We start from the raw sequence: 12,759 nt of genomic DNA, 5'->3' as shown, positions 1-12,759 counted from the left end.
CACTTGTTTGTCGCTAATGAAACAATAACCATTCCCATAATACACTAACTCGCACTGGCAATCCACGGGGAAAATAAAGTATGCTTGCAAATTGTCATTACTATCTAATCTCCTGATATACACATTTACTCTGACCAACCCACTGGCATTGGGTGCGCAAATGGGGGAATATTTTATCAACCTTAATACTCTTTTGTTTGTATCTCAACCTCAACTAAGAAAATAAATTAGGCAACACAAATTCAATACAACTGAAATCACTTGCTGAAACACCTTTAACAACACTAGTTTTTATTTCGTCCACCTTTATTCACCTGAACATTACAAATAAAAATACATAAATATATAATTCTAAATAGTTTTAAACTACATTTGACTCCTTAACGTAATTTTATATTTTTTTCCACTAACAGTAGTAGCCACTAAATATATGGCACCCTTCTGAATACTTCCAACATTTCCCAACAGCGTATCTTTGTAGTCCGTCCAAACATCAACTGGGAGGAATCGGTCCACAACTTCTATTCTGTGACGAAATTACTCTTTGTTCTTGCCACCAATGAGCTTGAATCTCATTTTCTTTAGTATCCGAAACCGGTCAGACTGGTTAGGATTAACAATCCAGGTCTCAAGATTACCCTCACCAACTCCAATAAATATCTTGTCAGGTGTGGGGATGGAATCTGACAAACTATTATCACTTATGACGAAAAACAATACATGATGGACCACAACTTCATCTGTATTCATTGTGACAGCCAATCGACTATTGGATGGGTACACAATAATATGTATACTGAAAAGTCTAAACATATTCGTCATAGACATAATTCCATACGACAACTACTCTCTAATAGAGTTGTCACTTTAGACTATATGAAATCTAAGGACAACATTGTGGATTTGCTAACCAAAAGGTTAAATCGATTGTTAGTAGAGAAGTCGTCAAAAGGAATAGGATTAAGGCCTTTAGTGTAAGGTGTTACCGGAATGGAAACCCACCTTAGTTGACTGGAGATCCTAAGATCTAGGTTCAATGGGACAACCTAATTACATTTAACGGTGATATGTCACTAAGGAGGTTAAACCTCCAACCATTCCTTTTAGTAGTGATCCTGCAAGTTTAGAGGTTAAGTTAAGCTTTTAGTGCCTCTAGTGTGTTGAGCTGTTGAGCTGAGTATAGTAGGATACTCAAGTAGAGTCACCTATGTGACTGTGAAGTGGGGTCACTTTTACAAGAATTGACAAGACCGAATTCTTTAAACCACTCACTGAACCAAGCTAGTGCTCTAGGGCCAAACTGGACACAACAATAAGAACAGAACGATGGTTGAAGTAATACTTGTGTGAGGTCTGTTGTCTTGATTTACATAAACGGCAGAACAATTCAAGACTTCATGTTCACTAGGCAACCAGTAAATCCGATAGACTTCACTAGAAATGGATCAAAGCCAAAAGCTACCTTTTCCGATGTGGGGGTTATTCCGTTGCACTCTTTCTCCGAGTCCTTGTTGTTAAGCGTTGTCCATTTGTTATTATTTGGTTAATTTTTATTTATGTGGGGGATTGTTGGAAAATAATGTTTTTTTGGTGACTTTATGCAATATTAAAGTGGGTGTAAATCCTCTATTGAAGTGGATTAAAATGGATTTAGATTCTTTGTAATGAGATCTTTACATCATAAGAAGAATGACAAAAAATCATTAAGATTTGAATGAGAAATTGACTCATTAAGTTGGTCTCATGACAGAGGTGTTGGGAAAGGTGTGTAAGGGCTACAAATAAATCGAGCCATTCATGTACAAGCTCGGCTTAGCTCATTAAGGGCTCAACTCGCCTAAACTCGTTTAGTAAACGAGCAGAGCTCGAGCTCAAGCTCGTATAAGCTCGGCTCATCAAGCTCTACTCGTTTATATTTATTTAAATTATATAATAAATATATTATTTATATATTAAATAATATATAAATATATATAAATAATAGTATAAATACATTTTTTATATATTAAATAATATAATAATATTTTTTATTTAAATAATATTAAAAAAAATTATCAAGCCGAGCCGAGCTCAATAAACGAGCTTGATAAGTAAACGAGTTGAGCTCGAGCTCAGCAAAGCTCAGCTCGGCTCGGTTCGTTTGCAGCCCTATGTGTAACCTTATATCTCACATTGATTATAGAGGAAAGTATTGATAGATATTTAAATCTCATTTTTTGCCTAAGGGTGTGAGCTCTTTGGGGCATCCAAATTTTCTGAAGGAAGAGACTTATGGATGCTTCAAGGATGGACTTGGGCCAAGACTATGGACCAAGTTGGTCATACAAAAATTGCCTCATATGTGTGTGTGCGTGCTGCTGTAGACACCCCATTTTTGACTGTCCTCAAGACTTGGACGTCATCGTTTGAACACTCGATGATCATCCATGTTTGTGTTCGTTTTGAGATCTCGGAAGTTTCGATTGCACGCCTTGCCTTAAGATCTCTCAACTTGACTGTTTTGTGCTTTGTTGTGGACCAAGAACTTGTGGTTTTTGCACCTGAGGGTAGGAAGTGGCTTGTTGGCCATCCCCTTAACCCACCGGCCATGGCCTGAGGCCACCGGCCTTGTTTTCTTGCCACCAGTCAAATGTATTGGTCGATCGGCACTGTATTTGGTCGGTCAGCCATTGTTTTGGTCGATCGGCCACATTTTCTGGCCGAGGCCTTTTCTTTGCCTTTTCCAGGCATTGTGCATGCCAGCTATGCCAACTGGTGAGCACAGACTCTGCCCTCCATACACGTGTATGGAGGGATTTTATCCTTACACTTAGCTTCTCTAAGAAGCTTAGAAGTTGATTTTCTATAAGAGGAGGGCCTCTCCTCCCTTTCCAGAGGTTGAACAATCTAAGAGAGAAGATATATCACTCTCTCTCTATATCTCTCTCTATATATATATTTGTGTGTGTAATAGTGTTCTAAAGGGTGTTTTTGTTCATATTTTTGCACTAAGACACCTAGTGTTACACTATCATTTAGTTATTGAGGTGCTAAGGATTTGATTTCAGAGTATTTGAGTTGGTTTTGATCAGAAGGAGATGCTGGAGTTGGTGTTCTTGAAGTGTTCTTCATGGGTGAGAAACTACTCTTTTATTCCCCATTTTTGCTTAAGCTTTTAGCAATACTTGCATGCTGTTTTAAGCTTAGTGTCCTACATAAAAAAGTTTTGTATTTTCATGTTTGAGATGTTCCATTAAGGTCACTTTTGTGTTGGGGGTTGTCTACCCCCCCTTAGGCCTTGTTTGGCCTCATTTTGTGCCTCTTGCTTTTGGCTTTGGAACCTTTCTTGTTTCAACCTTCTCACCACTGAAATTCAGAGGATTTTCAGTGGTGGAGAAGTGGTTTTGAGGTCTTGTATAGGAGAGGGACACCCCTCTCTCCTTATGTGTCATTTGCTTGCCTTAAGGGGTCATAATGGTAGCATGTTTACTTAGTTTGTTTTAACTCCATTTTAGCAAGTATTTGGTGTTGTTTGGTCATGTTGTACCTCTGTTTCATGTTGGTTTGATGGCCTCATGCACACACCATACACTTGTCTTGCAATTCTCTCATTTGCCATAACATGTATCTTGCATTTGGACTATCATGCTTACATATTTTGACTCGACCCAAAGGAACTTTTAGTCATATTTCAGCATGTTAAAGCTCTATTTGGTGTCGTTTTGATCATATATGTCATGTTTTGTATAGCCTTAGTTCATCCTAGCTTGTTAGCTTTGAAGGCCTAAGTCGCATGATTACATTACTTGGCTCATTTTCATGATTTGGCATCATTTCACATGAGATTTCAGTCCATATAATGTGGCCATGCATTCACATTCATAAAATTCTCCATGCGTTAGAAGGTTTGTGTTTTATGCTTCAAGATTGGACCATTGTGCATGCCTCTATGCTTACACCATTTAGATACCATCTAAGTGGGTTTTTGAGTTTGTTTCAACATGCCATAACTCTGTTTTCCATTGCTTAAATCATGCCATGTTTGGTTGTGTTGGGCGTAGTATAACACCTTTTTGATAGCATTGCATGCCCCTTTGTTTTGGCATTGTATTCTAGCTTGTTTTGGCTAGCTTTGAGCTCACTTTCGGCCTTGCTTGGACCTGCCTGGGGACTGTTTTAAGTCCCCTTTAGTTTTCCACCTCCTGAAATTCTTGTTATTCTTGCTCTTTAGTTTTCTCCAGTTTTATATTCTTCCTAGTGTAAGAGAGTGTTGTTTGCGTTCTGTTCGTCGAAGCTACACCGTAGGTGGTTGGTTGTAGTTGGTCCAACTGTTGTATCTTGGGAGACAGGCGTCAAACAACCTCAAGCGCCCAACTGGTGAGGTGGTGAATCTGTTCTAAGGAAACTGTCTAGTGCAGGCTTCGGTTTGCTTTCTTTTTGCTATTTTATTTTATTATGTATTTCTATTTTTGTAATTTCTAGCATGGTTTCCGGTTCTAAAATTTTAATTTCTAATTATGAATCTATTTGTTTATTTAATTACACAATATCAACAACATTTGCAATACATCAATGTATAGAGAGAAATAACTTGGCTCCATCATTGTCAACAAATTTGATAGTCACCATTTATAGAAATAAGTTAAAAACAATTTGGGGGTAATGAAGTTCACTATTTATCACTTGAAGAGTCCAAACATAAATTTATGCATAAAAAATAAATAAATAAATAGATAAAAATAAAAAATTTCACCAGACAGCCATCAGAAAGCCATGTTATAAGTTTTTTAAATTGTAATTAATGGATATAAATTTAATAAAGGTAACTAACGCAATACACACATACACGTAAACCACACAAGTGAAGCATCATTGAGAGAAATAAATTTTACCAAAAACTTGGAAACATTATCACTCAGCCCATTTTGTTTCATCAAAAGCAAAAATTATTTCATCAAAAACTATTAAATATTTTTGCATTATTATCACAAAAAATAGGGTGCAAAATAAAATGAGTTTTTTATTATGGCTTTTTTATTTTTATCCGACACTTTCTCGCAAACAGCCTTATAGCGCAACATAATCAAACCAAAAACAGAATACTAATATTTCAATCCCGAAATTTGCACATTTCATTAGCAATATAATTTTATAAAAATTAAAAGTCAAAAAAGACAAAAACAAAAATTAAATGAGACTAAAATACTCAAAAAGTCAAAAAACTAAGTTATTTTAACTCTTCTCAAACGAAGACTAAGTTGTTTATTGATTTATTTAAGTCTCATTATTTTTTATTTTTTTTCTACACATTTATTTATAATAAGTAAAATAATCAACTTATAAAACATGCTCAAAACAAACATTAGGCTTGGAGAAGCTGGTTCAAATGCTAGATCAGCTCCACCTGTGTTTGACTTTACACAGATGTCGTCATTATTGTACTATTTAAATGATGGTTAATTTCCTCCTTGTCCTCATGCAACCCAATTAGATTTCGTCCATATTTAAATCTCAACATAAAAAAATAAAAATAAAAAATAAAAATTGAGAGATCCATGAAACTCACCACAATGGTTTGAATCATTTATTTTTTAAAACTCGTAAAATAAAATATTTATACAAAATATAATTGTAGACGCGCCCGAACGTTCCGGGAAAATCTCATTTTGTTCATTGGGCTCACTACAGTTCGGACTGAATGTCATGATTCTTAATCTGATCTTGTAAAGTGCAATGCGAGATTGATAAATCACCAAAGAGTCTAAATCTGGCAAATCATTTTGAAAAAATGATTTTTGAAAAGAAGTGCCAAACATGGACTGCTTCACCAGATACAGAGTCGCCACCTAAATATTTTATTTTTGAAAAATTTAGGAAACCCTGACTCGTGCCTAAGGCCACGTGTCTGTCATCACCAAAGTTACCTCGGCTCGGGAACTTGGGTGCGAGAGGGGAAAGTCATGCAATGAGCACCCCCGCTCGCTTGATCAAAGATCGGCCTTTACTAACATGATATCTTATTTTTGAAAACATATGTGCTCTTATTCCGGTTGTTAACCTAGAATTACTATGTGATGCGCATGACATACAAGTATAGACTGGATCGCCTAAGTTGGAACAAAACATCTCATGTTTGTTTTTGAAAGCGGTTTGCTACTCGCACGTATGCTAAAATGCGGATTTTTCCACCCTCAAGTGGGCTTTAGAAAACACGGTGATTTGCCACTCTCAAATGGGCTTAAAACTCGCAATTAATGAATTGTTCCAATTCAAGTAATCCAAACTTCACCCACAAGCATTCAGGCAGTTATATCACATAAGCAGTTAGCCTCATGACAAGCATGCGGTCATGGCAGTCACTCACACACATGCAAGGATGCTAAAGTATAAACGCTTACCGAGTACTCCGAGCCAAAACAAAAGCTATGTTAGAAATCAATGCATGATCCTAGCTATGTTAAGATGGCTAATGCAACACATGTAATATGCAACTAGATATAGGCTCGGCTATTCTAAAATGGCATGTGAAATGCAACTCAATACATGTATTCAAGTAGGAATTGAAATACGATGTAGTTAGTATGATGTGCCGAGCCCGGTGCATGCAATACGGATGAATGGATGCACGCATGCAAACATAAGGATGCTAATCGAAATATGCCCTAAAACTGACCATCGAAAGCTAGCAAATAAAATGGAGAAAGAAATGGTGGTTGGGAGACATGCATCACACACACGCACACTTATTACAACAGTTGGCCCTCTCAACGGAGGGTCCAAATAAATAATACAAGTCACTTAATTAACTAACTAACTAACAAGCTAATTAATTATTACAAAACGAATTAAAACAAACAACTATTCTAAGTTAACAAAAGCACTGAAATGGCCTCATAACGAGGGATGCATGCATGCTTGAATCGCCTCGCTCGGAAATCCATCACGATGCCCCGACTTGCCTCTGTTTGCACTTGTTTCCAGAACACTGCTCAAAGCTCCAGAAAGCTGAAACTCCATCATGGGAACCTGTAGGGATGCTGCCGACCAGTTGTTGGCATTGGAGACCACCTGCCGACCACTTTCTGTGCTGAAAAACCAGAAAAAGTGGTCGACCAGCTAGTAATACTGGTCAGCCGATCAGTTACTGCTGCTAGACTCAACTTTGCTGCAACAGAGAGCAAGAAAGGGCATGGCAAAGTATTTGCAACATATGTGTGCACAACCACCCTCCCTATCATGTCATGAACTCAAGAAAGTGTGGTTCTCAACCCTCGGGCCACCAATCGCGCATTTCAATGCATGATGGCCGAGAGGCGAAGTTGCACAATTCAATTATGAAAATGAATGCACAAGTAAACACATAAGGCCTAGTACTCTATCATGTAGAATCAAGAGCGTCGGCGACCGAGAATTGAGGCACGTTTCATCACTGGAAGTATGAAACGTCCCTCGTTTCCCGCATTTGGACTAACACCTATTCCAAACAACAATGCAACACAAGTGTCATGGCAAACATGCAATGTAACTTAAGCATGCAAACATGCAACTATATGGCACACACAATGCAAGGGACAAGCATACAACAACTAGCATACACAATGCAAGTACCAATTAGCATGCACAATGCAATGATGACATACTCAATGCAATGTGACCTAAGCATACACAATGCAAAGGACAAGGCACACACAATGCAATGGACAACATAGCATGCGAACAACATGCAATCAATCATGCTCAATGGACTTAAACTAAAATGGACAGGCCTCAGCCATGCCCAAATAGAGGCCATTGGTGATAAAATAAAGGCATGGAAGCAAGAGAAATGCATGCATGTGTATTGGCTCACCAATTAGGCATAAGAACACAACTCTCAAAAGGTGTTGAAAGGATGAAACATGGAGTACAATGGCACATGTTCCAGCACTGAAATGTCATGCTAAATGACTTCAAATCATGCAAACAACTCATGTGATGCATGTTGCAAGGCTTAAGCATCAAAGCTAGTGAAAGTGTATTACACTAGAGACATGTAAGACAATGCTCAAATGGCCAAACCAGCCCCAAACTGACCTTATACAGGCCAAAACAGTAGCCAAAATGGACTGAGATGATGGCTCGAAAGGCAAGAAAATGAGGCTCATGCAATGGCTCACAAACAAGGCATAAAGGTGCAACTCTCAAACACATTGAATGAGTGATAAACATGAGAGTATGACAAAGATATAAGCTCTGAAATATCATTTAAAATGATGCTAAGGCATGCAAACATCACAAGTATAGCATGTAGAGGCCTCAACACTCAAGACTAGTCAAGGCATTTGCACTATAGCTATGCAATGCATGAAGCATATGGCCAATACAACCCAAAAAAGTCCTAGAGAATGCCAAAACAATGACAAAACATGCACGGAGCAAAGCTAAAACAAGCTAGCATGAAGGGTCAAAACATGGAGTATGTAAGGCCAATAAGGAGGTTTACACTACACCTACCAAAGCCAAGCGTGTGATGACTTAACCAACAAAAATTAGAGTTATGGCACATCAAACTAACACCAAAAATACGCTAATACCAAGTCAACACATGCTAGAATAACAAGCTCACTCATTAGGCATGCAAGACTAGTAAAGAGGACTTACACTACAAGTGTAAGAAGCAAATGAGGGATGCCCTAACCAACAAAAAACAGAGTTATCACATGTCAAATGATGGCCAAAATCCTACTGAAATGGAGCCAATACATGCTAGAAAGACATGCTACTTTGCAAGGCTACAAGTAGGTTTACACTACAAGTATAAGAAGCATACAAGAGGTGACCAAGATAGACCAAAACAGAGTTATGGCAGGTCTGGAAAGTCACAAAACTGAGCCTAAACAAAGCCTCCAAGAAGTAGAAACACATGCTCTTTAGGAAGGCCATCAACACCAACACACAAGAGAAGAGGAGGGGGACAACCCCCTTCTATTTGGGGCCTCAAAACCAAGTTTCCACCACTGAAATTCCTCTGAGTTTCAGTGGTGGGAAGGCCAACCAAAGGTAATTACAAAGGCCTAAAGTGATGGCCCAAAACAAGGCCAAACAAGGCACAAAAGGGGGTAGAACACCCCCAACACCCAAGGAGCCTCAAACAAACATGTTAAGTACTCAAAAATAAAGCTTTTTGCAGCTGAAAGTTAGGCCATAAGAAGCATGCAAATAAGGCTAAGTACTTAAGTAAAACAAAGCTTAAAAAAGGATTTGAGCCTCACCCTTGAAGAAACACAGCAAATCAGCAACTCCTAAGGCAAAAACCAAGCCTTGAGCTTCAAACAAACCCCTAAGAACCTCAGCTCAAGAATGAAGGTGTTTCACTATGTGTTTATGTGCAAAAGTGTGAAGAAAATGGCACTTTAGGGCACAAAACAATGCAAATATAGAGAGAAGAAGCAATATAGAAATAGAATGATATATCTATAGCTCTCAGCAAATTTTTCAACCCAGATAAGAGGGAGGAGGTTCCCTCTTATAGAAAACCAAGCACCAAGCTTGTTGAAGAAGTTTGAAGCTAGATGCAATCCCTCCATACACGTGTATGGAGGATGCAATCTGTGCCCTCTAGCTAGCACAACTGGCATCCACAACACCTGTAGAATATGTAGGAAAGCTGCCGACCAGTTAAGTGGTTGGCCAGCTACTTTTACTGGTCGGCCGAACTCTTTTTCAGGAGAAAGCGGTCGGCCAGCCACTTTTTCTAGTTTTTCGAAAGAGAAAGTGGTCGGCCAGTGGCTTCCAAGGCCAAAAAGTGGTCGACCAGTGTCCAAAATGAAGCCCCAGAAGTTAGATTTCCAATTAAACCAGCCTTGCATCAAAATTCCAACTATGCAAAAGTTATGCCTGTTTTGGTGAAGCCGCGCAGTTTCGGTCCAACCGAATTGATGGCCTACTTCAACCAACCATATCTCTCCCGTCCGAATTTGGCTTTAGGAGATTCTTGAGTGCAAAATAAAGCCCCAGAAGTAATATTTCCAATGATGGTGGCCTCATAGTTGAAATCCAAGTATGCAAATGAATAGACCCGATTCAGCGAGGGCTGCTCGACTCTCTCTTAAAGGTTCATGCCCATGTTCTCCCCCAACTGGGTTTCTTCCATCTTCTCTTCTTTTCTTCAACTCCAATCCCCTAAACAAGGTGTTTTGAAAGATTTTTCAGAGATTTCATCTCTCTTTCATTCATTTCTACTTTGTCCTTGCTCGGTTTACCGAAAAGCACGACATTTAACAAAATGCGAGCGTCAGAACATCGTAGAAACTTCCTTTTCAAAAATATTTTGAAAGAGAGGGTCTTAAGGTCTAAAAACCATTCAAAATGGTTTTAGTCCAAAAATGGGATGTGAGTTTGGGATTTGACTCTCCTCTCGCCGAAGAAACCGAACCTTTGCACTGCACAGCTTTCAACACCAAGTAAACCATCAGTAACGCCCAAGTCTTAAGGGCGGTCAAAAATGGGGTGTCTACAGTTGTCCCTCTTTGACAGAGCTCGAAGTCATGAAATGACGTGAGTGAAAGTCAATGCCGGGAGACGGCCCATTTTTTACAAGGCCGAAGACTTGGACAAACAAACAAAGTACAGATAAATAAATGTTTGCGCCCGTAGGCTGCCTATGTATCCCTTTACAAGGAATCAAACCAGCGTAGTTCAGGGGCAGGATGCAAAATGTTATGTAGGAAGATTTTGATAATTGGACTTATACGCTATGCGAAGCTGATTTGATAATTGGACTTATACGCTACGCGAAGCCGATTTGAAAATTGGACTTATACGCTACGCGAAGCCGGTTTGAAAATTCAGGATTTATGCAATGCTATGTAATGAAACAATGCAAATGATATGCAATGTAATAGACATACTAGATGATGCAGTAGTTAGGAAGCGAAGGTACCTTACAGGGGCAATTGGCAATGACCTACCTCACGCTGTTGGGGACCTTCCCCTTCTTCTCGGTTGAACCACATGTACTACTTTTCTCTCTGACTATGGTCGTAGTTTTCCCTATTCTCCAACAGGGTGACAGACTAGGTTGGTTCAGTATCCAAAATTGAGGCACATACACATGCTATCTCAATCTATGGGGCTGCCATACAGATTTCAAGCCGAGGATATACCCCTGGGTATTTAAACCAGACTTTAGTCTCGGAAATTCCGAACCTTTGTGTTCTAAGCATGAGCCATTCGAACTCTAGTTTTCACCGTCTCAGTTGGTCTCCTAGGAACTCACCGCAAACACAAGCAGGTGGCTATACCAGACCACCAGAAGTCATTCGGGCACAACAAACACCAAAGGAATTGCACCTTTAGAGGATTTAAGGTCTCCTAGACCGGAGAGTGCACAAGATAGTGCGATGCAGAGGGAATGCACAAAACAGTGCTCCACAGGTGCACAAGATAGTGCGATGCAGGGTGGATGCACAAGACAATGCGATGTAAGTGTGTGCACAAGATAGTGCTAAGACAAAGGATGCGCAAGACAGCGTGAGCAATGCGATGCACTAACAAGTGTAGGTAAGATGTGCACGAAAGTGCGAACAATGCAATGCACTAACAAGTGCAAGTAAGGTGCGCAAGAAAGCGCGAACAATGCAATTATAGCGATCCCGATTTTTCCCTTGGTTGTTTAACTGTAATCCGGACTCGGTTCTGTGGTTGTGTTGTCGTTTTATTCTCGTTTCTATCCTTTACTCTTAGTGTTTGAATTTTAGGATGTGTTAAGCATGTTCCGAACAGGTAGATTGAGTTTTGGTCTCTAGTGTTGTTACCCAAATTTTTGGTGTTACGCTCGAGCGGGTCATTCTACGCTCGAGCGAAGTTTGGTTTTTGGTTACCCGCTTGAGCGAGTCTTCTTGAGCTCGAGCGGGGTTTACGTACTTCCAGTATTTCGTGGCCCTGCAAAACTTCTGCAAGTGTGTTTTCTACGCTCGAGCGGGTTTCTTGCGCTCGAGCGGGATTGTTGGCGCTCGAGCGGGTAGTTCTTTTTCTGAAAAGTTCTGGGAGATAAAAATCTGCGCTCGAGCAGACTGGTTCTTCACGCTCGAGCGGGTGTGTTTTGCTTTTGTTTCTTGGCGCTTGAGCGGTCATCCTAACGCTCGAGCGGTACCAGATATTTGTGCCTGACGCTCGAGCGTTCTATTCTCAGCTCGAGCGGGTCGTGCGTATATGAGTTATCCGCTAGGTGATTTTAAATCACTTTTCACTTTTCTTTCTCTCTCTTACTTTTTCAAAAACCCATTTTTGAGAGCTCCTCTCTCTAGAATCTTCCTTCTCTCTAGGGTTTGATCTAGCTAGGGTGTTCTCCTTACCTTTGGTCTTTGTAAAAGTTGGGTTGATCGTCACGAGCTATCTTTTGATTCGAAAATATTGAGTTTTGGAGCACGTTGAGTTTCTTTGTCTTCTCCGTTGAGTGTCATCTTTTGAGGTAGGGATATCCTACTCTTCCTTATGGATTTTGTCTTTAAATTTTAGCATTTTGATATGTTGGGTGTTGTTGGGTAGATTTGAGAAAGTTTGGATCTTTTGTGTAATTTTACAAAAGTTGGGGTTTTGTTTGAAATAGACCTATATGCAAGTTTGGTATGAAAGAAAATGAGTTGGATGATGGATCGTGGATGAAAATGAAACCTTAGAGTTGTTTTGTTAATTAAGGTAATTTGCCCTAATTGTTTTAATTAATTAATGTATATAATTGATTAAAGGGAATGAGGAATCGAATTGGAAATGTTGAAATTGGGAATGTATGGGACTAAA

Source organism: Camellia sinensis, chromosome 4 (genome assembly GCF_055761805.1).
Source record: "Camellia sinensis isolate YWXY chromosome 4, ASM5576180v1, whole genome shotgun sequence".
In the NCBI taxonomy this organism is placed as follows: Eukaryota; Viridiplantae; Streptophyta; class Magnoliopsida; order Ericales; family Theaceae; genus Camellia; species Camellia sinensis.
The sequence above is the reverse complement of the archived record's forward strand: the minus strand, read 5'-3'. Positions refer to the sequence as shown.